Source organism: Heterocephalus glaber, unplaced genomic scaffold (genome assembly GCF_053883595.1).
Source record: "Heterocephalus glaber isolate CG9 unplaced genomic scaffold, H.glaber_assembly_v1.0 deba00001532, whole genome shotgun sequence".
Taxonomy (NCBI): Eukaryota; Metazoa; Chordata; class Mammalia; order Rodentia; family Bathyergidae; genus Heterocephalus; species Heterocephalus glaber.
In genome coordinates, this window is record NW_028258330.1 from 13,009,812 (window position 1) to 13,036,914 (window position 27,103).

A 27,103-nucleotide genomic window follows, 5' to 3' on the forward strand; every position below is an offset into this window, starting at 1 on the left:
CCATCTGGTACCTAGCCCTGTGTTTAACCAGCATCAGTGGGAAAGAACACTTTGGCTTCTTGGGTTTTGAATTCACAACTTTCTCCTAGCTGATTCCATAGGTTCTGTGTATACGTTGGTCTATTTGGGGGTAGGAAGGGAAAAAAAATCATGTAAGCCAAACAAAACACGTAGGGTATATTTTAAAAGTTATGAATAGATGCTATTTTTATAAACTCCTTGTTGACCCAAGATGGTCAACAACTTATTATGGCTGGACTCAAAATTTTTGGGCTTTATCATGGTACAACAGGGAAAAGCATTCAGTAGAAACTGTTCTGTGATTTTGACCTTTTCCAGGGCTGGTGATGCACAGTCTGATACTCTTCTGTGATGCTGGACAGCAGCAGTGAGCCACAGCTCTGTCAGATGTAGGATCACAAGGGAGAACCAACTGATTCTCTGCTTTGCCAAGCTAGAATATCTGGTAGGTTAGATGTATTCAACACTCCTTTGACTTGTGAACTTTATACTAATGATAATTGTTTTGCCAATCTACAACCCATCACAAGCTGAGGGCCATCTCTAATAGTAATGTAGTTAGAAGGTAATGCCAACAAACTAATAGAGAAATGGAAGTGAGATAGAGAAAGGAAGGTAGCCAATGTATCATCAACAAATTAGGCTCCACTGGGAAACTCTAGAAGTTCATATAGAGCAAGTCTCTCAGATTTATCTCAAGGGAGAAAAGCAGTTCAGATATTTATGCACCAACTCCTGCCAGTCATTTATTGAGAGCTGTGTTAGCAGGCTGTTTTTTACCCAACATTTCCAGACTGTCTGCTGCTAAGAAAGAATCATGAGAGTAGGCTTGAGGAGTTGAAATTTAGGTAGGAGGGTATTACAGTGATATGAAGGGTAAGGATTCATCTGCACTTGCTACAAATAGACACATAAAGGAGATCACATATACGTAGATAAAAAATATTAGAATTCCTAGATCAAACTTAAAAAACCAAGTAGCCATTATGATTCAAAACTGAAATGCCCAAAGAATTAGAGTGGCTTCAGGCAAAGCTTGATCCAAGTTCTTCAATGCTTTGACAATGTATGTTTTTTTCCCCTAAATTTTTCTATCTTGCACTATGTGTTGGCTCCATTCTTGGTAGTTTCTTTCTTGATGGTTGTAAAATAGCTAACAGGAGCTTCTAGGGCTATATCTTTTAGACTCAACATGCATCCAGAAAGATAAAGTTTGGCTTTCAAATGGCTTAAATAAGTCTTAGAATTAATTCCTTTTGGCCATAATTGGCCTGATGTGTGTCATGTTGTTATTTTTAAACCAATTACTGAAGTCAGGGTCTTAAGTCTTTCAAAATTCATGTTTGGCGAGGAAATGGAAAGACAACCATAACTCTAAATATATGGCTGAGAAATTTGAAGTCTGCTGGAACAGGAATAGGAAGTAATTAGTACTGGGGCCCTTAAATCTAATGGTACTGGTATTTGATAACCTTAAGTAAAGGCGCTAAGTCAATGATATTCTTTTAGTCCCCTGATGTTAGAGTCCAGACAAATGTTCGGGGGTGGGGGGGTGGGGTGGTGAAATTAGCTATGGCATACAAAGGGAAGGGGGAGACAGGAAGGGAAATTGATGGTGAAAACCTTGGATACCGACAGTCATGCAGGGAGCTGAATTTGGACTGCATCTTTTGACAACACTAAGGCTGGGTAGTATTTATTTAGCTAAGCCTCATAAGCAGTATAGACTCTCATTTCTCAAACTGGCCCAGCAAGGGGCCATCGCAGCCAGGTTGCTGTTAATTAACAGGGAAATGCTTGGCGTGTGCTCTCCCTGCAGCTGAGGGGATGCCTGGGACTGCTGGGTGAATTCATTTTCTTCCTGGTGCCTGGGATAAGGAGGAAGCTTGCAGCAGAAAATTACTGGAGAGGCAGCTAGCCAAGGGAAGAGCAAAATGGCTGCTGTGAGCAGGCAGCTTGAGGAGGGCAAGCTGTCTCCTACCGGTAGATGATCACATCTTCACACACTTTGCAAGTTCAGTATATATAATGTAGGCTAACCCCGGCTAGGGGTAGTTACATAGCTCATAATTCAGAGGTGCCACATGTGAAATGGTAGCTGCAGAATGATAGGACAAAAGAACACCAATGAGCCATAGAGATTCTTTCTTGATAAAGATAAAGTCAACTAAAGATAGTCAGTCAACTATCTTTACTGAGGAAGAAACAGAGACCCAGACGGACGTGGGGCTTGTCTAGCCTCAGGGAATTTGTTATAAAATTGACACAAGAGTCCAAAACTCTGACTTGCCATTTCTGTGCTAATAATAACAATGTCTGTGATCTAAATTCTTGAGATCCAATACAGATATGGATCTTGTACCTCTTTTAGAGCTGAATCATTCAGAGCATTCATATAGCAAGCCAGTGAGATAGATTATAACACTAATCAATCCTGTCCACAAATAATTCTGGAAACTCTCCCTAATTAATTCCTAATGCTAATCAAGGGGATAATAGATGTATAAACATTATTTAGCTTTCTAAATATACCAGGCACAGAGTTAGATAATTTAAAAGCACTATTATTTTCAGTTTTAATCCTCATCATAACTCTTTGATGTGGGTACTAATCCCATAGTATATGGAGGAAACTGAAGTTTGCAGTTAGTGAACTTGTCCAAAATCACCACATTAGTAAGCGGCAGAGTTAACACCTGATCTCCCAAGGTCTCCCTCAAGAGCTTGCACCTGTAACCAAGAGTTGCCTTCACTTTTCCTTCTCAGCCCTACCAAGGATTCATAGCCTCCCACTGCATCCTGCTTCTCCAATGAGAAACTCCACATCTTGAGAAATCTGGCATCAGTTCCTTTACCCTTAGGAAAAATTATACATTTATTGTACTTTGTAGAATTGCTGTTGAAGATTTTGGAGATTTGAAGGATTTTTTCTTTTTCTTTTTTTTTTTGAGGATCACATATGAAGCACATTTACATATTAAAAGACAGCTTTTCTAAATGTCAGTTCAGAATACAGATTTATTAGGATTTGCAATTGAAATTATTGCCTCTTATTACTGATATAACCAGCTGTGAAGACTATGAATTCCAGAACTAGAGCCTTGTCCATGGATCTGACCCTATGTGAAGAATCCCTGAGAAAGAGAATTTCATTTTTCCCATTTCACCCCTGATCTGCATGACTTCTTCCCCCCCACCCCATTAAGTTTATTGGTACATTTTCGGTATACAATACAGTTATACTCATCACTGGGACCTTGTACCATTACATGAGTCTCTTGGTTCTTATTTTTTTCCCCTTCCCTTGCCCTCCCTTCACCCCCTCCACCCTTCCCTATTTGCAAAGACCTTGTTTCCATTTTTTTTCCTCTTCTCATATTTTTTCCTTTCTCTTTTTTCCCTTCCCCTACCCCTCCCAATTCCCCTGATCTTTTAGACCTTTTCTTCCTGTTACACAATATCAGTTATACATTTTTAAAATTACAATATCAAGATCTAGGAGACATTACCACAGATTTTACAGAATTTAAAAGGATATAGAAAGCATATTACAAAAATCTTTTTTTGAAATAAATTTGACAACTTCTAAGAAGTACCTTGGAAGACAAATTAATGAAACTAACTCTGGAGGAAATATAAAATTTGAATAGCACCTATGAAAGAAAGTATATTCCCAGCTTTAAAACTTACCTATATGACAACAGCAGGCTCATAAACATTTTAACTGATAAATTATATCAAACAATTAAAGCAGAAAAAAGAAGGAACACTTCTCCCCTCATTTTAGGAACTCAACATTGTGCTAATCCTAAAACTGGATAAAGATAATAGAAGAAAAAAGTATGAACATAGCTAGAAATTTGTTTAACAAAACAAACTATTGGAAGTCAGATCTGGCAGGATGTAGAAAGTGGTTTTGTTATAGGGATGGCAGTGTTGGTTCAGCATTGGAAGATCCACCCCCAAAAGTCATCATTTAAACAGAGGAAAGGAAAAAGCCATATGATCCTGTCACTAGTTGGAGAAAAAGTATTGGACTAAATTCTACAGCTGTTCGTGGTAAAAGCTATTAGGAGACTAGAAGTAGAACAGAAACTTCTTGACAGATTAAAGACATGTACTCCATACTTCCAGTGAGAATGCCTTATATGAATGGACAAGATACAATGCTTTCTCCTTAAGGTGGGGAACAAGGGCAGATATGCTTACTCTTTATCTGTCCATTAAACTTTGAAACCTAGTCCCCACCAAAATAGTCTGGTGATAAAATGATACAACTAGGATAGGATTGGCACAGCAGAAGCAAAATCTTTGTATGTAGATGAAATGATCATCTACAGAGAAAATACCAAGAAATCTCTAGGAGCCCTAGAACTTGTACTTGAATTTAGCAGGATTAGAAAACACAAGGTATATATAAAAATTCAGGTCTGTGTATACTTGCTATAAATGAAGAATTGGATATTGAAATTTAAAAGTTATGTAGGAGTACAAAGGACCTAGAAAAGTTTTTTTTAAAAAAAAACAGTGTTGGAAGACATTTAGTACCTAATTTTAAGACTTCTTCTAAAGCTACAGTAATCAAGGCAGTGTTGGTGTAAGGAAAGACATATAGATCATTTGAATAAAACAGAGAATCTAGAAATAGAGCCACACATATATGGTCCACTGAGTTTTGAAAGATTATTTAACTTTAGCATTTTATAGAATATAAACTCAATTCAAGAGCCAAGGAAGAGATAGTGTCTTCAGCAAACGGCACTAGAACACCGGTATCTGTATATAAAAAATTAACCTCAACCCTTTATATCCATACATGAAAATAACTTGAAGGGATCTATGAACCTAAATAAGAAAGCCTAAAAGTATAAAACTTTAAGAAGAAATTATAAGGAAAAATATTTATGAATTCAGGGTAGGCAAGAGCTACCTAGGATGCAAAAAACATGATGTATAAAAGAAAAAAATTGATAAATGAGATTCCATCAAAATTTAGAACTTTAAATGACATAATTAAAATGAAAAGTAGCCCTTAAACAGACCATATGTACAATGCATATAACCTATGACCAGAATATATAAAGAACTCTTACAGCTCATTAATAGACAACCCAATTAAAATGTAGACATAAGAAGATGATAAATAGCCAGTATAGCACAAGAGATGGTGTGCAACTCTAGAATCAGAAAAATATTAATCAGTACAATAATAAGATTGAATTATACACTCATTAGGGAGATGAAGTTAAAAGTTGTAAAAGCCTTGTCATGACTTTTTCTTTTTGTTGGATTCTCTCCCTTTGCATTTAATTTGTCACGCCCAGTGGATTCATTCTGCTGGGTTTCCTGGGGTTGTGATCCTCATTGTCTTTTCCTAGGGTATTGTCTAAAATTTTTTGGAGTGCCAGTTTGGTATTCATGAAGTTCCTGAGGTGCTCTTTATCATGAAAGTATCTTATTTCTCTATCAATTTTGAAAGATAGTTTTGCAGGGTACATCAATCTGGGTTGGAGGCTGTTTTCCTTTAGGGCTTGGAATACATCACTCCAAGCTCTTGTCTTGAGGGTTTGCATTGAGAAGACTGCTGTGATTCTGATGGGCTTTCCTTTGTATGTGATTTGTTTCTTTTTTCTCACTGCTTGTAGAATTTTGTTCTTCTGTTGGATTTCTGGAATCCTAACTATTATATGCCTATGTGTAGATTTTTTTTGATTAAGGCTGGCTGGAGTCCTACATGCCTCACTTATCTGTATGTCAAGTTCTTTCCCCCTCCTTGGGAAGTTTTCTGCCATCACTTCTGTGAAGAGTTTTTTTTATGTCATCTGCACTCTCTCCTCTTTCTTTATTGACTCCAATCAGTCTTATGTTATTCTTCTTTGCATCATCTAGCAGCTGCTGGATTGATTTCTTGTGTTCCCTTACAATTTTAAAGCAATTTTTCTTTTCCTCCTCACTAATTGCAATCTTATCTTCTGTATGTGAAATTCTATCCTCACATTGGTTCATTCTGCTGGATAGACTTTCGATGGAGTTTTTAATCTCTTGGAAATCTGTTTGTATCTATTTTATAGATTCCATTTGTTTCCTATGTTGGGATTCCATCATGTTCCTCAGATCCCCTATTTTTTTATCTGTGTCCTCTCTAGATTTATTAATCATGTCTTGCACCATGAGCAAAATCTTTGCTGTTATCTGAGTAATTATTTCTGATTTCATTTTTCGCAGATCCTCTTTTGTTGCCAGTTCAGAGAGTCCAGGTGGTTGAGTATCAGTTTGTTCCATCTCGTTTCCCTTTGGGGTTGCTGTAGGTGATCCAGAAGTCTGTTTTTGAGGCTTGCTTATGTGTTTTCTCATTTCCATGGGGCAGGGGGTTGCTTCTGGCCCCCACATGGCTCACCTTCCCTAGGGAGCTTCCTTCCAGGTGCTAGGACTGGCTCACCTTCTCTGCCTTAGGAGCCTGGGATGGCAGCAGGGGAGCTTCCTTCCGGGTGCTGGGACCAGCTGAGCTTCTCTGCCCTAGGAGCCTGGGATCTGCGTGACTTTTAATTCTCTTTTCTACGGTTTCTCCAGATGGCAGGATTCTTTCCACCTCCTGGCTCCTGAAACTTCTTTGTACTGAATTTCTGCTGATGACTGTCATCGACCTTTCTCCTTTTCAAATGGGAATGCACAGCTTCCACGAGGACCAGGCCATCTGACTTCACTGCCCATTGTCTTCTCTGACCTCCTTATTTGATCTGTTTTTCCGAATTGGTTCCATGGAGAGATGACCATTGGTTTGACTTGTGCTAACTTTTCCCATGGGTCACTGTTCATCTTAATTCTTCTTTCCTCCATTTTACCATTAACATTTCCTTCTTCTCTATTTTGGAGGCTCTTTTAACTACCTGTATAATAGCATTATTGTAACTTAGGACAGATAGATTAACTCTGGTATTTTAAACTTCAGGCTTGAAGTTTAAGTTGAAGTTTCAGGTGAAAATTATGTCCCCAGAGAATGGTTTAAGGGTGATCAAAGAATTGACTGTCATCTGGAGGGGTTTGGGAGGGCCTGCTTAGGAGGAAAGGACAAGCCACACAACAATGAGTTATTGATGCAGAGGCAAGAATCACATAGGATATCTCTGAGCAAGGTTTGTACTTTTCCCTTTTTCTTTTGCTATTTTATCTTAGCTCATCAGGACCTGAATTTTCTATATTTTCCATCTTTAAGAAATTACCTTTTTTATGCTATAATCCTAGCATCCCCTACATTGTCACTAAAAACAATTGTCTTCTCTCTGTTCTCTAGAAATTTCCAATCTACCTGAATCTTGAGGATACATATAATTGAGCATTTCCTAAAAAGTATAAAGAATCAAAACAGTTTGTATACTCATTGAGCTATCATTTTTAAAAGGCAAATATTTCTTCTGCTAGATCTTCTCTTTGTCTTCAGTGTAGGTACTTCTTTCTTTCACTATATATATATCAATATTTATATTTTATTATTTAACATTTTTAAAATTTCTTTTAGGTGAAGCAATGAAAGCTATGGATTCTCTCTCTTTGGTAAAATGTCCAGTCACCACACACACACACACACACACACACACACACACACACACACACACCTTTCAAGTGTTCATTGACCCTCACACCCACTAAAATCCATTCCTCACACTACTGTCAGGTTAATAATTGTATAAAATGGTTGCCCTCATTTGCTTTGTACTCCATCACCTCCAGGCTAAAGTCCAAAGCCTTCTTTGACCACTGCATACAAATTCTTCCATTCATCCTCTGTTTTAGCAACATTTTGTGCATCTCATCTCTTCATGCCATTGATAAGGCTACTCACTCCACCTGCAACATTGTCTCTCATCCTCTACCTCAACGAATCCTATGGATCTTTCCCAATGACACCTTCTGTGAATACCTCTAAAACCCCAAGCAACAAAGAAGGCACAAACACTACAAGATTCATCTTTTCTTTCTTACCTTCTAACACCCTAAAGCTTTTATCTCTTTGATAATTTAAGACCACAAAGTATTAATATTAAACAGAACCTTAGAAATCATTTGGAAAGCCTTGAGTTTGCCTCACATTATTTATTCATTTATAAGTAATAATAAAATTTAAAAATATTAATGTGCCACTGCTATGTGCCAGGTACTGATCTGGGCACTGGGGCAAAGTAGCAGATGAAGTAAGAGAACTTCTGAGCTCATGGAACTTCCTTTACATTGGCAGAAGGAAGACTAGAAATAAAATTTAACAAGGAAATAGCAATCCCAGATTCCTTCAAATACAGGATATTTAGGAAAATAAATATCACTTTGCCGAATGAGGAAGAAGGTCTGCAAACAGGGAGAAGAGCTATTACCTATAAAGTGGGAGGTCATTAGAAGCAGCTGTGGTGTTGGAGGGAAGACCTGCAAGGTAAGAAATTTCTGTTCAGCTAAAGATGAGGGAGAGAAGGTCTGGCAGCTGGTGTGGCCAGTACAAGGGCCTTGAGGTAGGAGTTTTTTGATGCACATTTGAAGGCCAGCAGGGGCTGTGGGAAGAAGAATATCCTTAAGCAAAGCTAGGGATTGCTGCAGGAGCAAGGACTTCAAAATTTATCTTAAATGACATAGAGACTTCTAAGCCCCTAAGCTCTTTGAAAACAGACATACCTTATTTATCTCTCTATTACTGTGGCCCAGAGTTGTGCTTAGCAAAAGAAATAAAGTCTAGAGAGGAAAGAATTTAACATTCAAATCAGCCTAAGAATGTTAAGTTGGTTCTTATTGTAAGGCCAAAAATGTATTTCCTCAGATATACAATGTATGCCCATGGTCACATTTGGCTAAGAGAAACTTTAGCCATTAAATAACAACCCTTGGATTTCAATTTCCTCCAAGGACCATTGTGGGGAGTTTTATGGGCTTACAGCAGGCCTCCTTACCATGAAAGTTCCCATTCATTCTACTGGCTTCGTCTTTGATTGTATTTTATCACTGAAATGGTTTATAGCTTCAGGAGTTTTACAAGCTTCAATCTGCTCTTGGCTTTTTGCCCCTGACATTCAATATTTTGCACCTACTTTTATGAATTCAAGCATGGTACTAGACTGGCTTCCTCTGATAGGATTTTTTTTCCCTTCCAACACACTGTCAAACATTATATCTTTAGAAGGTTGTATAAAACATCTATGTTCAACTTTAAAAATAATTATAGAACAAATACTTCAGACATTTGTGTAACAACCCCCAGGTTAATAAACAGAATACTGCATGTTAGAGCATGGGATTTTAGAACTGAAAGTGACTTTTAGAAACAAAATTACCAGGCATGGAACCCATTCATAGATGGAAAGACCAAGGCTCTAAATTGGCTCAGACCAAGGTTTTATACAGGCCAGGGCATAATTACTGCTGGATTTAACAGAGACCCATGACCTCTAAACCAGCAGGCTCCATAGGGATTGGGGGCTACATTTCTCAGACCAGGTTGTCTGGGACCTGGATGAATATTTTCAAGCAGTATTGAGGAAAGAGGAGCTAACTTATCTATGAAAGGACTATTATTATCTTTTCCAGCAACATTGGTGATTTATTTGAAAGTCCTTGCTAATCTCACACAGACTTCCTTTCTTTTTCTTTTTCATCACCAAGTTGGCTCATATTTAGAGACAGCATTTCTTAGGTATAAGATTTTTAGTGAGTAAATATTTACTCGTTTTGTGAGTAGTGGATTCAGTAAAATTATGGAGTCCTACCTTAGTGGGTTTTTATTCCAAACATAATTTTAGTTGGAAAAGTGGGATTTATAAGCATATCTTGTGCTTTCCTAGTGAGGTTAGGATTTGGGCCCGGGTGATTCTGTGTCATTAGCATTCTCTCTGTCTCTCCGTGTGTGTGGGGGGGTGCACGCGCGCGCACACACACACACACACACACACACACTCACTCCTCAATGAACCAACTAATTTTGTTACCCTGGAAACCACCAAAGGAAATGAAGACATGGTCCTGAAAACATTTGTCTTGTCCATGTAAAGTTTTACTTCCCACAGAGTCTTGCTTGACTGTTAGTAGGCAAGTGGTGAAAGACAATATTCAAAGGTAGGAAAAACTCCAAGTGTCTTTATTCCAGGCAGAAAATATAAGTATAGTCTGTTGGGAGTTAAACATCAAAAGTAGTAGGTGATCATTATTAATTAGAGCCCATTTGCCAAGTGTAAAGTTGCCTACATTTTTAAATTTTTGAAAATACTTTATTAAGTCCAAACGAAATGCTTCTGTAGGTACAATGAATGCCTTAGCCACCTCCTTCAAATTTTGGTACCTCTAAACCTGTTCATAATAGTAAAATCAAGTTAAAATTGCCAAAGTGGATAGTGGAGATAAGGAATAAAGTAGCAGAGTTATAGTGTGTGGGTTCAAGGTTCTGGTCATGATGTTGGTGGAGAAGGAGGTGGACAGACCCAGGAGATGTGGAGGAATTCACTATGAAGCAGCCTGTCTCTTAATGAGGCTAGTGTGATTTGCCATGTTATCTCCCAATGCTTGATTTGTTGTTCTCTCCCCCCAATCTGTCCTCCAACATAGAAATTTTTTCTTCAACTCTCTCTATTTTATTGTTACAAACATCTGTTAATTTTTTTCTACTGGTGAATGTATCTTTCAGTTCTAAATTTTCAATTTGTTGTTTTAAAAGAATCTTTTCCAATCCTTTGTCAATTTTTTAAAAATTAATTTTTTTTACAATATAGCAAAAGTATTTTTAAGATTCATATATACCCTGATTCTCTTTCTGTCTGAAATTTTTGAGAATATTTTAAATGTTATTTTTGTCTTCTTAAATTTTCACCTGATCTCAATTTATATAGAAACTGTATTTAAAAATATACATACAATATTTGTTGATATTGTTTTATAGCATGTTTTAGGATGTTATAGGATGTTTTAGAATGAAAGAAATTTGCCATGTGCCTAAAGACTAGTAATTTGTGGTCACCTTAATCCAATTTAGGGATTTACATTCTGTGGGAAACCGGGCAACTCAAAGCTAGGCTCCGCATGAGGGGCAGGGCACTGTGATTGATTCCAGCTTTCGTCCTCCTGACCTGGTGGTGCTGAAAATGCATCAACCCCTCATTTTTTCATAGGGGAAAAAATGTAGCACCAGATAATGGTTCAGCTCTACATTTCCAACTTCCTGTGGATATTACTTTGGAAATTACACAGTACATTTTCTGTTCTTTCATGACTTCAAGCCACTGAGTTACACTCATGAGGCAGAACTTTCTTAGCATTATGTGATTTAAGGTGGAAAAGAAAGAAAAAGATGTCTATCCATCATCAGCTTTCATATATATACATATATATATGTATATATATGTGCAATGTGGATAGATGTAGCTATAGGGGTGGGATAGGGATGAGGTAGGGATAGGGATAGAGACAGGGATGATGTTTTAGGAAATATATAACTTGAGATCCTGAAAATCAAGCCATTTTCTCTTGAGAAATTCAGGATGTGTGACATCTTCAGAACCAAGTGAATTCTTTTTGTGTGGTTCAGCTAAAAATTCAACTTCATTTCAACACATGCTTCGGATGGGTTTGAAATTTGGCAGATCAATCTGTGATTACTTGCAGGAGGGCTTTCTTAATTTTCTTGGCTTAAAATTCTTTAAGCACATGAAGAAGTTTTTTTTCAGTAAACTTTGTATTGAAATACAAATTGAATACAGGAATGCACATATATTATAAGTGTGCAGTTGAATGAATTTTAGTAAAGTCAACAAATCTATGTAACCAGGATCTAAATGCAGAAGTAATTCATTACCAATGTCCCAAGGGCCTGTATCATGACCCCTTCTAAGTCACTAACCCCTTAAGGGTGACTACTATCCTAAATTCTTACACCAAAAATTTTGCTTGTTTTAAAACTTTACCTATGGAATCAGTTGGTATTTACTCTCTTGTGTCTGGTTATCTAATTTCTCTAAATGAAATGCTTTATAATGTGTCTGTATTATTGCATTTGGTTGGAAGTCATGCATTCTCATTTTTTGTATTATAATCTGTTGTGTGAATTGCAACATAATTTTTCCATTCTGCTTTGATGGGTATAGAAATTCTTTTAAGTCTGTTTACTGTGGCTATAACAGAACACTTAGTACTACATAATTTATAAAGGACAGAAATTTATTTAGGCTCATGATTCTGGAAGCTGTGAGGCCCAAGAGCAGGTGGCCACATCTTGTAATGTCCTTGGGCTGCTTCATAATGTGACAGAAGTTGACAGGAAGAGAGGTCTCATGCAAGAGAAAAAAGGGCTGCACTTTCCTTGAATTTCTGGGGGAAAGGCATTGACCCATCCATAAGGGCTCTAACCGATGACCTAGATTCCTCCCATCAGATTCCACCTCCTCACACTCCCACACTGAGGAGTTAAATTTCCAACACATGAACTTTTGGGGAACACATTCAAACCATAGCACGGATTCTCACCATTTTGCATTACTAAAAATAGTGCAGTTACAAACATTCTTATTTTTTAAATAAATATAAATATCAGAAAGAGTTTTGGCCTTTTACCTTGTATCCTCTTCACCAAGACTTTGACCCAGATTCTTGTCCTTGAGCTCTTAACTTGGGCCAAATACAGGTAAGACACTTTCCGGATGAGCCAAGGGCCCTTTGTCTACCTGTTTGTGTTCTTTTTTTTTTTTTTTTTTGGTACTGGGGATCAAACTTGGCTTGCGTAGCAGGCGGCGAAACCACTGAGCTAAATCCCCGGCCCTGTTTGTGTTCTTTTGCTAGAATTCAGTGGATAAATGAATTTGATAAAGTGACAGGAGGACCTCATCAGTAGAAAGTCTCACTTTGGCTTAAATCCTGGGTCTGTATTACAATTTCTGAACATAGTTTTATCGTTCTATCTTTACACTTGATCTTAGCCAGAAGGCCGAGAAGCGATTATATGGTTCTATCATTATAGATTGTCTTAGAAATTAATTCTGCCATGCCCCATTGAATCTTTTAGTAATGTGAGAAATGCTTGTTTATAGCTATAGAGTAAGATATTTTCTGAGAACAGTTCTACTAGTCAGTAACAATCTGGGAATTTACTAAAGAAGAAATATCTTTTGGATCCTCAAGTTGCTTAAAATTTACTTGGATAGAAAACCCGCCCATACTTCAGAGCAAAAGATGCTTAAAACAGGATGTTATGACCAGTTTGGGTTTTCATCATATATGCCTCAAGGCTAAACAGATGGCTATTATGGGAATTAGAGTAGAATTACTCATTCATTCCACAAAGCCAACTGAACCTGTACTCTGCTACTCTCTATGCTAATGTAATTTACATTAAATTATATTAAATTAAATGTTAATTATATAACCTAGTACCATCATAATGTGTTGTGCCATAATTTCAGCAAATGATAAGAACTAGAAAGGAAATAAATCAAGGTAGGGATAAGAGTTATAGGAGGGTGCAATTTTAGATCGGAGGGTATGTGTCAGGAAGTCTCTTCCAGTGAGTGAATGACCTGGGTGAAGTGAGGGAGTACATTTTACCCAGATCTGGGGAAATGAAATTGCAAGACTAAGTCTCTCCAGTAACAGCAAATGAATAGTGAGGCCAGAGTACAGTGACAAAGGGGGAGGACAAGAGGAAGACAGAGTTTGGGTAAGGAGTCTGGATTTTAGCCCAAGGGTGAAGGGATTTCACTGGACCCGAAGTGGGAGTAGACAGTGTTTTGTCTGAGTTGATAATAGTTTGAAAGATCAATTTCGCTGAGAGTGGATCATAGGCATTAAGTATGGAGATGAGGCATTTTCCTTGAATTCTGAGACATGCATGCTATTCCCTGGGCTGGGAGCTAAAGAAAATTAGTATTAGGGTGCTTCTACACTTTCACAAGAAGAAAACAGACAAGATAGGGGAGCAAATCATCAGAATTTCAGATTGAGAAGATACTGGGTGAAGCACCATATTCCACTCTCTTACTTTTAAAAATATTTTAATTAACAGGTATTAATTATACATATGAATGGGGTTTATAGTCTGCCATCCTCCAATTTTACAGATGAGAAAACCAAGGCTCAGGAAACTTAGGTATCTTTCTTAAGGTGAAGATTTGATAATCACATTAAAAGGACAAAAAAAATCTAAAAATTAATTTCTGATCCTAAAATAAACCATTCATATGCAATAAAGAAAAATTATGGTAATAATTACAAATGTTTTGAAATTATGAACTGAATCTTTTATTTTAAAGCCAAAATTTTAGAGAGAACAAAATGGCCACCTTATAACAATTACATACACTTTGAATTTTTAATGGCAAATTCTATTATTTTTAGCTTTATTTTATTTTTATGAGCACATAATAATTGTACATATTTATGGGTTATAAGGTAATTTTTTTTTTATACCAGGGATCAAATTCAGGACCTTGTGCTTGCGAGGCAGGCTCGGTACCACTTAGCTAAATCCCCGGCCCTGTAAGGTGATGTTTTGGTTTGGGTATATACTGTATAATGACCAAATCAGGATAATTAGCATACCTATTACCTTAAACACTTATCATTTCTTTGTGGTGGGAATAGTCAAAATCCTCTCTCTGGTACGGTATTTTGAATTATACAATGTAGCCTTATTAAGTCTAATCACTCTCTAGTGACAGAACAGCAGAACTCATTTTTCCCATCTAATGCTAACTTTGTGGTGTGACCTCTTTTCAGATCTCCTTCTGGCCCTTCCCACTCCAGCCTCCGGTAGCCACTGTTCTACTCTCAACTTCCATGAGGTCAACTTTTTAGATTCCAAATATGTATGAGGGAGAGCATGTGGTACCTGTCTTTCTATGCCTGGCTTGTTTAATTTAATATAATGTCTTCCAGGCTCACTTCTGTTACGTAAGCGACAGAATTTCATCCTTTTTATAACTAAGTCGTATGCCCTTGTATGTGTGTGTGTGTGTGTGCATGTGCATGTTCACACCTGTGTGTGCACAATTTTCTTTATTCATTCATGTATTGAGATCCATGCCTTAAAAATTTCTCTGAAACTGTGGTTAATAATATCTGCAATATGCTGAATGTTCTATAAATGTTTGCTGAATGAATATGGGATAACTGGGCATCAGAAGAATATTCTGGAAAGTTGGCCAAAGAAAGAGTATCAGCCCTGTACTAATATTGAGAAAGAACAGTTAGAAGTCAGGATGCTTTCTAAAGTGAGTGACAGAGAGTCACCGCAAACCTATTTAATCACTAAAGAACATTCATTGGCCCATGTAATTAAGTTCAGGGGGGTAATTCTTATTTCAAATGTGGCTAAATACAAGGTTCATATGAGAACTAAAGGATTCTGTCTCTATCTCTCTCTTTACACTATTAGTTCATCTTACCTTCATGTGGGCTTCATTATTAGACAGAATTTCTTTACATGTAGCTCCCCATAACGGTTGTAGTCTTATACCTTGTATTTCATAAAGATTAAAATAGTGTCTTTCCTTAAATGGTTCTATGAAAATCCTCAGGCCCATGCCCATTGTCTTTGTTTGCCCAGCCTTGCTTCATGTGACCATGTCTGAACCAATCAAGGTTGTTCACATGAAGGACCAATCTAGTTCACTCACCCTGGGTCATGTGCCCAGTCAGCTCATGCCGGGCCAGTCAGCTGATGTGAACAGGGGCAGGGAGCTGGGAAGGAGTGTGTCTGTAGGAAGAGTAAAAAATGATTCACAAACATTTTTTAGAGTGGATGCTGGTCAGCAAAACAGCAAGTCAATGTTCTATAGAAGTCAGTGAAGAAAATGAAATTTTATATGAAAAGAGGCAAATTCTGTCTATGAAATCCTTCTAAAAACCTCAGGCACCTATATTTTAGAGCAAAATTTGCCAGCACAGTATTCAAAGGACTCTCTTGCTTGCAGTCCTGACAGGGCAGGTATTTGTGGATGTTTTCAAATACTTCGCCTGTTTTGTTTCAGGCTTCCTGAAGCAGCTTGACTTTTCTAAGGCTCCCTGAGAAGTTAAAATAATTACTTTAGTGCATAAGAGCACATAGGGCTCTCTTCTCTTCTCACACATTTCTTGTCAGTGGTATGGAGCCCCAAACACTCACAGTTCATCCATAGCTGTTTTTGAAGCCATTTTTTAATGTTTATTGGAGAAGTCATCATTCAGCCCAACTTCTGATTTCCTCAGCAGGTCAAGTGTTAGGTCAATGTAATTGCAATTCATATGTGCTGGTGGCTACAAGTAAGTATGTAGGTTTTACTCTCTGATGAAGGTAATCAAACTATTACTACTAAGGTAATGCAAACTATTGTCCCAACCAGGTGAAAAACCAGTCATCAAAAGAACTCCAAAACAATTAGATTAATTGAAAACACATTCATAAAAGCAATTGAGTAGATTATTTGGGGTCAGAGACCATCAGCTAATACATATCTGTCTCTGCATTTCCAGCTTTATTTTGCTTCCGAACAATAACAGTTCTGAAATTCACTCAATTCTTCTTTATGTATAAAGTCTGAAAATATGGTTTTTTGGTTATTGCTCTATGAGACTGGTATATAGCACAACTTCAAAATTTTTTGCCTATGTGCCATATTAGCTGAGTTCAGGGAAGAAAAGGAAAGCTACTGTAGGTATTTTAAGCTGAAGGTGATTTACTGCAGGCAGATAAGTGCTTGCAAAATGGAGAAGAGTGGAAATCAGAGGCACTAGTACAATTTAGGTTTCCATGTGGGTGTCAAGAAACCACAGTTATCATGTTTTCCACTTTTGCTGTTTCTGTAACTGCATTAGTCCCATGAGACTGTTGACTAGAGCAAAACCCTGAGTCTGACTCTTATGCACCCAAATACCTCAAAGATGACTAATCAGCAGTCTTCACTGCAACAAGACTGCTGCTCTTTTATTTCTTCCTCATAAAACTCATGCAACTTCACCTAATTGGGACACAGAATTCATATTTATAATTCTAACTTCAAAGGTGTCTGGAAAGTATAATTTTAAGATATAGAACCTCTTGATGGCTGCTATCATGAAATCAACCAATAACAAATGCTGGTGGGGCTGTGGGGAAAGAGGAACCCTGCTCCACTGCTGGTGGGAGTGTAGACTGGTGCAACCACTGTGGAAATCAGTATGGAGATACCTCAAAGAAATAGGACTGGAAGTCCCATTTGACCCTGCTATTCCACTGCTGGAGATCTTCCCCAAAGAATTAAAAGAATCATACCACAGTGATATATGTGTGCCTATGTTCATAGCAGCACAGTTTGTGATAGCTAAAACTTGGAAACAGCCCAAATGCCCATCAACTGGAGACTAGATAAAGAAAATGTGGTTTTTTAATAAAATGGAGTACTACTCAGCCATCAAAAATGAGAAATTAGAGACATTTATAGCTAAGTGGATGCACATTGAGGCGATACTCTTAAGTGAAATAAATAGGACACACATGTGTAAATACCGAATAGTTTCTCTAGTGTGAGAAACTGAAAGTGTAAATAAGGACTAAGTGTATAATAGGTAATGCGAAATAGGAAGAAAAGGGGCAAAGGGGAAGGAAGTGGGAGAGCTAGGGGAAAGGATAGAAGGGAATGGGATTAATATGAGAAAATGGAAAAATAGGAACAAAATCTTTGTAAATAGGGAGGAATGGAGGGGTTGAAGGGAGGGCTGGGCAAGGGTGAAAAATAAGAACCAAGAGAGATTATGTAAAGGTGCAAATTTCCAATGATGAATGTCATTATATTGTATACCTAAAATGTACCAATGATTAGAATGAATAATCGATAATGCAAAATAGGAAGAAAAGGTCCAAAGGGGTAGAGGTAGTGGGAGGGGCAGGGGAAGGGAAAGAAGGGAAAGGAAAAATGATGAGAAATGGAAAAAATGGAAATAAAGTCTTTGTAAATAGGGAAGGGTGGAGGGCATGAAGGGAGGGCTAGGAATGGGGAAAAAATAAGAACCAAGATGCAAAGGTACAATTCCCAATGAGAAATGTAGCTGTGTTGTATACCTACAATGTACCAATAAAAGAATTTAATTAAAAAAAAAGATATAGAACCTCTTGGAAAGAAAGATAGTTGAAAGATTGATCCAAGAACAAAATACCAGTGCTCACCTCACAAATTAAAGTTATTTTAAAAGGAGATCCTATGTTTATACTGTAGAGGAAAATGCAGAATCATATGCCATTAACAGAAAACATCTGCTAAAGGAAATTATTTTCATTAAATTTCTCAAAGATTCTTTACCTTCCTGAGAGAAAGGAATGATTATAGGAGGAGGGATCTCCTCCTGGCCCTTCCTTATGATAAGGGCACTTTGTCTTGCAGAATTCCTGCATGGTACCCCATTTGCCCACTTGGCATGAATCAAAAGCCACTATTACAATTAAATTATAGGTCATACCTTGAAAGAAGTCAGGTCTCTATCCAAGGCATATTCAAACTTTTTTTTTTTAAACCTAATGAGGGAGTGAAGAGAACCAGTCCAAGCTACTCAGTTCCAAGGTGCTACACATCGATTCTTCTTAGGGATGTGAAACAGTTAGGATATAAGTACCTTGAAAATTCTTTGATCTGATGTATCTTAAGTTCTAGGAGAGGCCTTACATTTTTCAAAATCAGACCTGGATTTCAGAATCTAAGTCGGAAGAAAACTGAGAAAGGTGGGCTCTTTCAGAAAATTTCTGGGAGTGAAAAAAAAAAAGTCCAACAGTTAGTCTAAAAGCAGGGCCATGTCCCCTTTGGGGTGGAGATTGAATCTCTGGGGTCACTCCTGCAGGGTGAGCCACCAGCCATGGGCAAGGGTTGTCCATGCTGCTCTTGGTGCTTTGAACCAATCCTTCCTGTGACTGGCTGACCAAAACCTTCTCTGCCATGGCGACCATAGTTTCCTCCTTTCTTTCTTCTGCTTCACATTGGTCCCCTGCTTCTTAACATCCTGTTCCCAGTTCTTTCATTTTTCTTCAGAGCAATTACAACTGTATTACTGTCTTAGTCACTTTCCTGTTGTTGCACACAATGTCCAACACCTGCAACTTAAAGGGAGAGAGTTTATTTTGGCTCATGGTTTTTGGAAGATTTAGTCTATAGTCAGCCGACTTCAAGGCAGGAAGGGCATAGGGGAAAGGTCTGTTCTTGTCATAGTGACCAGTAAGCAAAGAGAGAAGGGAAGAGCTGGGGAGGGATACACCCTTCTAAGTCACTCCCCCAGCGACCTGCTTCTTCCAACCAGACCTCACTTCCTGACAGCACACTGAGCTATGGATTCATGAATGGATTGATCCACTGATGAGTATAGTGCCCTCATGATACAACCACCTTCCAAAACCCCCACCTCTGAAAACATGAGCTTTTATAGATCTAAACAATAATATTTAGACATTCTAGATCTAAACCATAATATTTACATATTACTGTCTGCCTTTCAAAGGAATCCATGATTGCCTGTTCTGTTCACAGTGGAATCCTTACAACAAGAACACTGTTATCGATACTCACTTCATATTGGCTGAATGAGTATCAAATGTACAACTGAGCAGGAAGTCTGCCTAGCTCAGCCAGGCCAGTCTCAGAAGCCCAAACTCAGCTCAGACCTACACTGGACTATACTGTGTTTCACAGGATGTCAACTTAAGTAGAATTATTTACAAATAAATGCCTTGCAAACTCTAGACCACTCAAGTCAAATATAGGCCCCGTGTTATTGTAAACTCAATTTTGAGATTATATTGGTATTTTCCTCTTTTCTTCTAGAGAATGAAGAACTGGGCTTGAGCCTTGGTCTTACCACCTCCTGCACGACAAGTTACTTTCATTCTTAAACCCTGGTTCCCTTGCCTATGAAATGAGAGTGGTTATTTTTAAAAAATTCAATTGTTGAATGGGTCACATGAAAGAAAGCATTTATTCATGAATTCCATCATTCAAAATGGTTTTATGAGTGCCCACTACATACAAGGTTTTAAAATAGGTATTGTGGAAAGATGTTAAGTGCTTTGCTTCCTAACCTGCAGAAGTCTATGGATCTTCAAGAAAGAATTACAATATTTGAAAGAATAATGATTGGTCTTGATTCTTTGCACCATCGAGGTGGATTTTGCAGAGCCCCATCTGGTATGTGGGATATTATTCTTTTCCCGCCCCCAAGTGAAGGTGAGTGTGGCCATCTCACTTGGCTTAGTTAATGGCATGTTCATGAGTAGGGCCTTTCCAAGGCATATGTGGTTTGGCTAGGCCTCTTGTTCCTTTGACATCACCATGGGAAGAATGTGTCGTTTAGTTCAGGGAAAACAATGGGGACAAGTGGTGCAGACTTGAGCCTAACCTAAAGCCTGGAGTCAAGGCAATCTGAAGCCAGCCAGGAACATCTGACCCATAGTAGCATGAGTTAACAAAACTCAAATGCTTATAGTTCTAAGCCACTGAGAGTTTAGGTGGTGAATTGCACAGCAAAAGCTGACCAGGACACACACTCAAGTGGACTGTTCTGCCAATGGCTGTACTGAACTCAGAGCTTCTTACTGATACCAGGAAAACCTCAAAACACTGAATTTCAGCTCTGGCCTCCTTTTGACTCTTAAGAAAAATAAAACTACCTTCTAACTACTATTAGTGATTGAATACTGTACAATTTAGGTACTATTGCTATTCTTACTTTACAGCCACAGAGGTCTCTTTAATGATAAATTCAGTCTAATGGGCATCTTCCTGACTCAGGGCCTTTGCACATGCTGTTCCTTTAGTCTAGAATCTGGTTCTTTGAAGTTATTCACTCATTTGCCACTTGTGGTCCTTGAATGTCATCTTCTTAGTATGGTCCTCCATAATCACTATATGTGGGGTTTCACCTCTCCCTCACCTCTCCAAATATCCTTTCTCTACTTTAATTTTCTCAAAAGCAACTTTCACTGTCTAACGTATTGTTATTTTGATTTATATTATTTATTATTAATATATATTTAGCATTATATTATGTCTTCTTTTTCCTACTAGGTTTTAAGGTCCGTGAGAGGGATGATTTAAAACATTTAAACAAAAGATTTTGCCTTGTCTGGGCAAGGCCCATAGTAGACATCTCATGAATAATGTGAGTGAGTAAACAAGTGTCCCATGCTCAGTGTACAAGTGCTGATCAAACCAGGCTACCGTATAAAGCTCAAGTTTATTCTTTGTTAGAGGAAACTGTCTGGAGAATTGGTGCTCTATGCAGATGGCCACAGTCCTGCGTGGAGTGGCCTGGGGTGGAGGATGGGGAGGTCTGGAGCTGGGCTGAGGGGCTTATTAAGAGGCCAGTGCATCATTTGGGCAAGAAATGATGGAAAGTGGTAGAAGGCAGACAATGTGCCTGAGAGAAGAGACACCAGAAAACACTGAGGATTTGGAACTACAGGGCTTGCCACTGCTTAGATGTGAGGTGTGTGGGAAGAGGGACTCTGTATTGAATTCCTCATTCTGGGTTGGGCAGCTGGGTATATGCTGCTGCCAGTTACTGAGACGGGGCACTGCAGAGGGGGAAGGTTATTTAAAGGATATGCATGAGGAGCGAGGGAGGCATGCGATGACAGGTGCTTCAGGGACAACAGATGTTTTCTGGGAGGTTGAAAATGTGGCTCTAGGAATTAGAAGAGATGTGTAGATTGGAGAGGAAGATGTGAGAGCCATAATCTTGGGCCCTTTGGACAGCATGCAGAGTAGCGGGTGAGTACCACTATTTAAGGTAAGTGCAGGAAAAAAGAAATCAACAAAGAACAGTTAGAGAAATAGGAGTAAAACAGGGAATTTTTCAAAGAGGAAGATACTAGCATCATGAGTCAGAAAGATAAAATGCAGTGCAAGAAGGAAAATTTGCCGCTGAACTTGGCATATGGGAGTCTAGATGGTAAGAAGGACATTCTACAAGGAAGACTGAAGCTGCTCACTGCATTCTTGTCCCACTTCTCCATGAAGGGGACCCCTGGGGAGTTCCCCATGTCCTCTCAAAGTAAGCCTTTTGTCTGTTCCATTCCAGACCCCCAAGTTCTGCACCATGCATGATGGAAGAGATGCTTATTTAAACTCCAAAATTATTATTATATTTTTTGGGCCAAATACCCACAATTCCTTTATTTTATAGAATAAAGTTGGTGTTCTAAAAGGTTCTGGAATTGAGAGGCAGAAAACCTGAGCCAGTCCAGCTCTGGGGATCTGTTGTTACCAAAGGGAAACCTTGAATACTGCACAGATTTTCTTTGAATGCAGTTTTCTTTATCTGTGAAGTTTGGGAGATCAGGTCCTTGGGGAGGTGTGCGGGGAGTATTCAAGTGACATTTTACCTTTACGTTTATGGATTAATAAAATCAACAGTATATATTTATTGAAGATCTTACAAGTGGGCAACTTCTATTGGATTTTGATAATAATTTTATTATTGGATGCATTCATTCCTCTATATTACCCTTTAGAGAACATAGAAACCTAAACAGCGCACAGAACTCTGTAGTGCAGCCATGACTAATGCAGAGTACATAAGAAGGCGGAACAAAATACAGGCTCTATATATCTGTTGTAAGCTGCTGTCTGTTGTCAAGGTGCTAGTGATTTATTTAGCATTCTTGTTGCAAAGAAACAGAATATTAAATACACACAAAGTCATTTGCCTCAATACTTATGGTTCCCTTTAAAAATAACTAACCCAAATTAAGACAATATTCACCAAGAGCCCTGAAAAGAAAACAATAAAACCACTGGTCCACTGATTCACCAGTAACATTTCTTAAATATAGCTAAAATGTTTTAGTGTTTATGTTGTGCATTTCCCACTAAGACCTTAATATATTTTTCAAACATGATTCAAATATCAGTAATACCTCACCATCTTTGCATCATAAAGAAATGGAGCTAGTGAGAACTAAAGATCCTTGGCTCCTTTTCAATGGTAGTTTTGAAGACATCGTCTTTGAAGCTTGTGCATCTGACTGGTAGATTACTGTTCAGCATATTTCCATCCCTTTTCCCCAAACTGCAAGGGAGATGTGTACTTTCCTGCCTAGCTGATGTTGGTCTTGACTGTAGGTCTTGCTTAGCCCAGTGACATGAGAATGCAAGTGACAGTGTGCCACATGCCTTCTTAGACCTCAAATGACAAATGCATGTTCTGCTAGTGCTTCTGGAAGCATCTTCCTTCACCATGAGAACAGCATCTCCAAATAAAATTCATGGAACAGAGTTGCCTCAGTCAACCTACAGTCCCTGAGTGGATCCAGTGAACCTTTAGACCCAGGAATATGAAAATAAATGAGTAATGTTTTAAGTCACTAAGTTCCAGAGTGATTTTGTTGAGCCACATCACTGAGTCAGTAGTTAATTGAGATATTACCATGGCACATAACAAGTTTTCTTACAGACTCAACAGCCTTTGAGACATTGGAGCTCCTTGAGTAGCTGCTCTGCTCCAGGCCTCGTTGATTATAAGGCTGTCACTATAGCTAAATAATATTTAGAGAAAAATTAGCTTACAATTTTTTAAAGCTCAGAAATCAAATTTGTCTAGAGGTTGACATGTTTAAGGCCTAAAGTAGTGATTCTCAACTGGAAGCAAATTGCTAAGCTCTGTATACTGTTGGTTGTTTTTGTTTTTTTTTTGGGTCGTGGTACTGGGAATTGAACCCAGAGACTTCACACTGAGATACATCTCTAGCCCTTTTTATTTTGATATAGGATCCCACTAAGTTCCCCAAGCTGGGCTTAAACTTGAATCCTCCGGCTTCAGCCTCCTAGAGTGCTGGGATTATAGGATACATTTGTGACTGTTGTGACTCAGGGTGGGAGTGCTACTGTCACTTAGTGCCTAGAAGCCAAAGAGCTGCTACACATCCTACAATATGCAGTTCCTCACAGCAAGGAATTATCAACTCTCTAATGTTTACAGTTTTAAAGTTGAAAAACCTATCCTAAAGATGTATTTCTTTGTCTAATTGATTCTGAGCACATAAAACATATTAGCTTTGGGAAGCACAACATTAAACTAATATTATACATTGGGAACAAACAGGAAAACTTGGCCAAGTAAAAGATGGTCTTCAGACAAGTGGTTGCCATTCCTCTATTAGCCCATTGAAAAATGTAAAGTAAAACTAGTTATCTGCTCCGTTTTTGAGATTTAGAAATCTTATTTGACTTAAATATCTCACTGAGACATTTCCTTTTTCACCAAGACTTTAGGAAAATTCTGCATTGTTCACAAATCAGAGGCTCCATGAGTTAGCTATTCATTTAAATTATTGTACTTTCTTATCCATTTACATTATTCATGGAGCACTGATGATGTGTCAGGCACTTTTAGGATTTTTCATTCCCAAGATGTCAGGTTTAATATTGTGTTTTGTTTTGTTTCAAACTGAGCAGATAAAAGTGCATGAAAGTTCACAATGATTTTGAGGCACCCAACAAGGAACATAGTCTTTCTGTTTACCCTGGACCTTTGAATACCTCCTCCTGTGTTATATCTTGGAAGGAGATACAGCCTGCATCCACTGGAAATATCTGAGATGCATTTCCCCACCAACCTTTATAGGCAACAAGATACAACTGTGTAGGACTTTGTATTAGAAACAGAGGGACCCATTCGTGTGAAGGCAAGAGTCAGGTGTAACAGGCTTGTGGCAGCAACAGAAGCACACAGATTCACTTTACAGCTATATTTCTCTATGTATTTTATAATTTAATATTACATTTTTTCCTTTGGTCCTGAGGATTGAAGCCAGGACCCTGTACATGCTAGGTAGATGCTCTACACTGAGCTACATGCCCAGCCCCAGCATCACATTTTATGGGGCAAGTATTCTGGGTTCAGTTAGGAAGAAGCATCCTAGCAGAATCTGATACTGCTGGGTAAATAATGATGATGCAAAGTTTAGAACCATGGTGCTCTCAAGAGAGAACTCATTAAGTTGAACCTGAAACTACTGAGGAACAGGGTTTATTCCTCGAAATGGAAGGATTTTTCTGGCAGGTTCATGGCCCCTGTTGGGTCCTCAAAAATGTCTAAACTAGCAAGATTATCCCTATCTCCCACCACTGGTTCAGAGGACTCCTTGACCAGGGTAAACCGTGGTCATAAAAGCTCTTGTTCCATCACTCCCATGGCTTTGGCCCTGTGCATCTGGGTGGGTAAGTAAGCCAGGGCTGGGGAGGGAAGAAGGCTCAGGCCTGACCTGTACATCTGAAGAGTGCAGGTGGCTTCCAGTGTAGCGCCTCTTTGCCACAAAGAACTGGAATGTCCATGTCTGTTTTGCTAATTTGATTTAGCTGTTTTGGATTCAATCCTAATATTTCCTCGAGATTATGCTCTTTCTGCACCCAGCTACAGGAAGATCAGAAGAGAGCCAGGAGGAGAACAATGGTTTGACAGTTAAAGAGAAAATCAATGGCAGAAGTCTCTCTTCATATTTTCTCATTTAATCCTTGCAAAAACAGTGTGAAAAGGCTGAGTTCCTTCTTCTCAGATAAGAAAATTGAAGTTCAGATGAGTAACCTGAATTCTAACTCAGGTTAGTCTGATTTGCAGGTGGATTTTCTTTCTCATTAGCTACAAAAGTCAGCATGGACTTCCTTTTATGACCTGTTAATATTCAAATAAACATGATTTTGTTTGTCATGGAAAACTCCCAGCCTTACCCTGAAGGAGGAAACAGGGAACATAAATTCAGCCCCTTTAATGAAAAGGTGACATTGCATATGGTTTCAAATTACTTGGAGAGCCAAGAAATCTGTTCTGAGTTTGCAAATTTGATTCTGAAGTCTCCAGGCATGGGATTTTTGTCAGTCAATCTATTTGCCAAGGGACAGATTAGGACCAGGTGACTGCCGAGCTGTTGTGTGTCCCTCTCTGACCCTCCTGCTCCATTTAACAAATTGTGCAGGCAGAAGACCAAAAGAAGGCAAAACATAGCTTTGTGGCCTTTGCCTTCTGCCTTCTACCTTTCTCCTGGGCCTTTTGACACCACGTTGGTGGCAATCTGTGGCCACCTGCTGTAGGCACGAGTCATAGAAAGTAATGAAAGAAGAGTCTATATCAGCTGTTGGATTTTCAAGGACCTCTCATGTTTTCTTTGAGAAAACATGGTTTCTTCAAAGGGTTAAATAGAATATAGTAGTCATATGTGTGGACCGAGGAACCAAGTTGCTGAAATCTATCTCTTCTACTTACTCACTGTGTGACCCTGGGGATGTTACTTCCCCTCTCCAGTGTCTCAGTTTCCTTATCTGTAAAATGGAATCAGTTTTTCATTCCATGCATGTATTCTGAGCCCCAGCTATAAAATTATGTCCCCATTCCATAGGGTGGGAACAGAGCACTGAACAAAATCAGCCAAGTTGTTCTGTTCTCACAAAGGAGTCAGATCATGAAGAGATATAATTGTAATAGAATCTAGGTAGTGCCAAATGCCACACTGGTGGATCAAGTCAACCAGGTAAAGGGTGGAAAGCTGGGGAAGGAGGTAACTGCATCACAAAAAGCAAAGAGGGAGGCCTTTGGAGGAGATGATGCATGAGAAGATCAGAATAATGTGAAGGGAAGGAGGAAGATACCTGAAGCAACCATATTTCAAGGGAAAGGAGTGGGGGAAAATTCCACCTGTCTTGTTGGACAGCTGTGGGTGTTAAATGGGATAATTTATAAAAAATGAGACCAACAGAACTACTCTAGGAATGTTAGCTTTACATGTATCACAGCGTTTCAGAGTTGAAAGAATGATAAAGCTCTATTGCAACCTTTCTCTTATCATGCTGGTGTCTTCTAAAATAGTCATACATCTTCAGCTTAAGTACCTGTCAGGATGAGGCACTATCTCCTTGGGGAGTAGGCCCTTGTCCTCCTGCTCTTGGGTGACTTTTTGCTGTGCAGAAGTGTGTCCTTCCACTAAACTCCTGTCCTCCCTGTGGGGAACATGGAGAAGAAACTTGCTGCCTCTGTTCCCTATAACTCCCCAACATTTGAAGTCATCTTCTATCTCTGCTCCCTCCATGCCTTCAACCATTCCCTCTCAGCGTGACTTCCAGATTTCTCATGGTTTCATTTGATC

General features: G+C 38.6%; 1 long non-coding RNA gene across 2 annotated transcripts in view; it reads left to right on the forward strand.

The window, feature by feature from the left end:
* The window catches only part of LOC106009013 (uncharacterized), a 249,399-nt gene that overhangs the window by 60,931 nt on the left and 161,365 nt on the right, over nucleotides 1–27,103 (forward strand). The window contains exon 2 of one of the 2 annotated variants that reach the window (XR_015442081.1): nucleotides 340–466. The exons of the other annotated variant lie outside the window; for it this stretch is intronic. This is a non-coding gene — a long non-coding RNA (uncharacterized LOC106009013). The remainder of the gene's footprint in view (nucleotides 1–339; nucleotides 467–27,103) is intronic. 2 annotated transcript variants of the gene reach the window in all.